At 37.1% G+C, this 5276-nt stretch overlaps 1 non-coding gene across 1 annotated transcript; it reads left to right on the top strand.

The window, feature by feature from the left end:
* Positions 1-2153: 2153 nt before the first annotated feature.
* Positions 2154-2257, top strand: LOC112714116 (small nucleolar RNA R71). Its single transcript, XR_003159072.1, has one exon. It is a non-coding gene; the product is annotated as a small nucleolar RNA R71 (small nucleolar RNA).
* The last annotated feature ends 3019 nt before the right edge of the window (positions 2258-5276 follow it).

Genomic DNA, 5276 nt, shown 5'->3' on the forward strand with positions numbered 1-5276 from the left:
ATATAGGCGTGTAAAATGCCTTCATGCATTATTCTGGCATTCAAACGCCCATGGATGCACGTTCTGGGCGTTCAACGCCCATGTAATGCATGTTTCTGGCGTTGAACGCCAGTTTCATGCTTGTTTCTGGCGTTCAACGCCAGTTTGTCCTCTCTGTGCACCTTCCTGGCGTTTAACGCCAGGTTGTTGCTTGTTTCTGGCGTTCAGCGCCAGAATGGTGCTCTGTTCTGGCGTTGAACGCCGGCCAGATGCACCTTACTGGCGTTGAACGCCAGCCCGTGCGTCCTCCAGGGTGAAAAATTTTTTTCTTCTGTTTTTGACTCTGTTTTTAATTTTTTTGATTTTTTCGTGACTCCTCATGATCATGTACCTAATAAAACACAAAATAACCATAAAACAAAATAAAATAAAAATTAGATAAATAAAATTGGGTTGCCTCCCAACAAGCGCTTCTTTAATGTCAATAGCTTGACAGTGGCTCTCATGGAGCCACAAGGTGATCAGGTCAATTTTAGTGGGTAATCCCAACACCAAACTTAGAGTTTGGTTGTGGCCTCACAACACCAAACTTAGAGTTTGACTGTGTGGGCTCTTCTTGACTCTGAACTGAGAGAAGCTCTTTATGCTTACTCTCTTTTGTCACAGAGGGATGGCCATGTGCCTTAAACACAAGGTAGTCCCCATTCAATTGAAGGACTAATTCTCCTCTGTTGACATCTATCACAGCTCCTGCTGTGGCTAGGAAAGGTCTTCCTAGGATGATGCATTCATCATCTTCCTTCCTAGTGTCTAGGATTATGAAATCAGCAGGGGTGTAAAGGCCTTCAACCTTTACTAGCACGTCCTCTACTATTCCATAAGCTTGTCTCATGGACTTGTCTGCCAATTGTAATGAGAACAAGGTAGGTTGTACCTCAATGATCCCCAGCCTCTCCATTACAGAGAGTGGCATAAGATTTATCCCTGATCCCAGATCACATAGAGCTTTTTCAAAGCTCATGGTGCTAATGGTACAAGGTATTAAGAACTTGCCAGGATCTTGTTTCTTTTGAGGTAAAGTTTTCTGAATCCAAGTATCTAGTTCACTAATGAGCAAGGGAGGTTCACTTTCCCAAGTCTCATTACCAAACAACTTGTCATTCAGCTTCATGATAGCTCCTAAGTACTGAGCAACTTGCTCTCCAGTCACATCTTCATCCTCTTCAGAGGAAGAATAGTCTTCAGAGCTCATGAATGGCAGAAGGAGATTTAATGGAATCTCTATGGTCTCTAGATGGGCCTCAGATTCCTTTGGATCCTTAATAGGAAACTCCTTCTTGCTTGAAGGACGTCCCAGGAGGTCTTCCTCACTAGGCTTTTCGTCCTCTTCCTCCCTAGTGCATTCGGCCACTTTGATTAAATCAATGGCCTTGCACTCTCCTTTTGGATTTTCTTCTGTATTGCTTGGGAGAGTACTGGGAGGAGTTTCAATAACTTTCTTACTCAGCTGGCCCACTTGTGCCTCCAAATTTCTAATGGAGGATCTTGTTTCATTCATGAAACTGAAAGTGGCTTTTGACAGATCAGAGACTATATTGGCTAAATTAGAAGTGTTTTGTTCAGAATTCTCTGTCTGTTGCTGAGAAGATGATGGATATGGCTTACTATTACTCAGCCTATTGCGTCCACCATTATTAAAGCCTTGTTGAGGCTTTTGTTGATCCTTCCAGGAGAAATTTGGATGATTTCTCCATGATGGGTTATAGGTGTTTCCATAAGATTCACCCATGTAATTAACCTCTGCCATGGCAGGGTTTTCAGGATCATAAGCTTCTTCAGAAGCTGCCTCTCTAGTGCTGTTGGATGCATGTTGCAGTCCATTCAGATTTTGAGAGATTATGTTGACCTGTTGAGTCAACACTTTGTTCTGAGCCAATATGGCATTCAGAGCATCAATTTCAAGAACTCCTTTCTTCTGAGGTATCCCATTATTTACGGAATTCCTCTCAGAGGTGTACATGAACTGGTTGTTTGCAACCATGTCAATGAGTTCTTGAGCCTCTTCAGGTGTTTTCTTCAGGTGAATAGAACCACCTGCAGAATGGTCCAATGACATTTTCGAAAATTCAGAGAGACCATAATAGAATATATCTAATAGGGTCCATTCTAAAAACATGTCAGATGGACATCTTTTGGTCAACTGCTTATATCTTTCCCAAGCTTCATAGAGGGATTCACCATCTTTTTGTTTGAAGGTTTGAACTTCCACTCTCAGCTTGCTCAGCTTTTGAGGAGGAAAGAATTTATCTAAGAAAGCAGTGACCAGCTTATCCCAGGAGTCCAGGCTATCCTTAGGTTGTGAATCCAACCATATTCTAGCTCTGTCTCTTACAGCAAAAGGGAAAAGCATGAGTCTGTAGACTTCAGGATCAACTCCATTCGTCTTTACAGTCTCACAGATCTGCAAGAACTCAGTTAAGAACTGATAAGGATCTTCAGATGGAAGTCCATAAAACTTGCAGTTTTGTTGCATTAAAGCAACTAGCTGAGGTTTCAGCTCAAAGTTATTGGCTCCAATGGTAGGAATGGAGATGCTTCTTCCATCAAACTTGGACGTTGGCTTTGTGAAGTCACCAAGCATTCTCCTTGCATTATTATTATTATTATTTTCGGCTGCCATCTCCTTCTCTTGTTCGAAAATTTCTGAAAGGTTACCTTTAGAATAATTTAATTTAGCTTCTCTTAATTTTTTCTTCAGAGTCCTTTCAGGTTCTGGATTAACTTCAACAAGAGTGCCTTTTTCCCTGTTCCTGCTCATATGAAAGAGAAGAAAACAAGAAAAGAAAGAGGAATCCTCTATGTCACAGTATAGAGATTCCTTTATGTTAGTAGAAGAAGAAGGGGGTAGAAGAATGAAGATGGGGATTCGGATTTTTGGATGAAGAGAGGTGAAGAGAAGTGTTAGTAATTAAATAATTAAATAGAAGAAGAAAAGAGAAGGAAGATTTCGAAAATAATTTTTGAAAAAGAGGTTAGTAATTTTCGAAAATCAAAGACAAAATATAATTAAAATTAAAATTTAAAACAAAAAGAATTTTTGAAAAAAAGAGGGAGAATTTTCGAAAATTAGAGAGGGAAAAGTAGTTAGGTAGTTTTGAAAAAGATAAGAAACAAACAAAAAGTTAGTTAGTTGATTGAAAAAGATTTGAAATCAAATTTTGAAAAAGATAAGAAGATAAGAAGTTAGATAAGATATTTTGAAATCAAATTTTGAAAAAGATAAAATTTTTGAAAAAGATAAGATAAAAGATAAAAAGATTTTTAAGAAAAAGATATTTTGAAAAAGATTTAATTTTTAAAATTACTTAACTAACAAGAAACTACAAGATAAGATTCTAGAACTTAAAGATTGAACCTTTCTTAACAAGAAAGTAACAAACTTCAAATTTTTGAACCAATCACATTACTTGTTAGTTAATTTTCGAAAATTTGATAAAAATATAAGAAAAAGATTTTGAAAATATTTTGAAAAATAATTTTTGAAATTTTCGAAAATTATATAAAAAATGAAAAAGATATGATTTTTGAAAAAGATTTTGAAAAGATAAGATTTTTTTAAAATTGAAATTTTGACTTGACTTGTAAGAAACAACTAATTTTAAAAATTTTTGACCAAGTCAACCCAAAATTTCGAAAATTTGGAGAAAAATAAGGAAAATATATTTTTTTTATTTTTGAATTTTTAATTATGAGAGAGAAAAAACAACAAAAATACTCAATGCATGAAATTTTTAGATCAAAACAATGAATGCATGCAAGAATGCTATGAATGTCAAGATGAACACCAAGAACACTTTGAAGAACATGATGAACATCAAGAACATAATTTTGAAAAATTTTTTATGCAAAGAAAACATGCAAGACACCAAACTTAGAAATTTTTTAATGCTTGGAAAATATGAATGCAAAGATGCACAAAAAAAAACAAGAAAAGACATAAAACAAGAAAACATCAAGATCAAACAAGAAGACTTATCAAGAACAACTTGAAGATCATGAAGAACACTATGAATGCATGGGATTTTCGAAAAATGCAAGAAAGATTTTTAAAAGCATGCAATTGACACCAAACTTAAAATTTGACTCAAGACTTAAACAAGAGACACAAAATATTTTTGATTTTTATGATTTTCTAATTTTTTTTTTCGAAAATATTTTTGGAAAAACGAAAAATAAAAGAAAAATTTTGAAAAAGATTTTTGAAAAGAAAATTACCTAATCTGAGCAACAAGATGAACCGTCAGTTGTCCATACTCGAACAATCCCCGGCAGCGGCGCCAAAAACTTGGTGGACGAAATTGTGATCACTATTCTTTTGTATTTGTATGAAATCATTATTGTGGCACCAGTTGTTATCACAACTCCGTTCAACTAACCAGCAAGTGTACTGGGTCGTCCAAGTAATAAACCTTACGTGAGTAAGGGTCGATCCCACAGAGATTGTTGGTATGAAGCAAGCTATGGCCTCCTTGTAAATCTCAGTCAGGCAGATTAAAATGGTTCATGGGTTTTTGAAAATAGAAATAAGAGAATAGATTATAAAAAGGGATAGAAGACTTATGCAGATTCTTTGGTGAGAATTTCAGATAAGCGAATGGAGATGCTGCATGGCTCAAGGACGCCTGCTCTCCTACTGCTTCTACTCAATCCTTCTTACTCCTTTCCATGGCAAGCTTTATATAGGGTTTCACCATCAGCGGTGGCTACTTTCAATCCTCTCGGGAAAATGATCCTATGCGCCTGTCACTCGCACGGCTAATCGTCTGGATGCATCACCCATGGTTGATGGCTACATCCCATCCTCGCAGTGAAAACTAATGCTCACGCACTCTGTCACAGTACGGCTAATCACTGGTTGGTTCCCGCTCCTACTGGAATAGAATCCCTTGATTCTTTTGCGTCTGTCACTAACGCCCAGTACTTGCAAGTTTGAAGCACGTCACAGTCATTCATTACCGGAATCCTACTCGGAATACCACAGACAAGGTTAGACTTTCCGGATTCCCAGGATCCTACTCGGAATACCACAGACAAGGTGAGACTTTCCAGATCCTCATAAATGCCGCCATCTATCTAGCTTATACCACGAAGATTCTGTTGGGGAATCTAAGAGATACACATTCAAGCTCTGTTGCATGTAGAACGGAAGTGGTTGTCAATCACGTGCGTTCATGAGTGAGAATGATAATGAGGGTTACTTATCATCAAATTCATCATGTTCTTGGATACGAATGAAT

Source organism: Arachis hypogaea, chromosome 9, assembly GCF_003086295.3.
Source record: "Arachis hypogaea cultivar Tifrunner chromosome 9, arahy.Tifrunner.gnm2.J5K5, whole genome shotgun sequence".
NCBI lineage: Eukaryota > Viridiplantae > Streptophyta > Magnoliopsida > Fabales > Fabaceae > Arachis > Arachis hypogaea.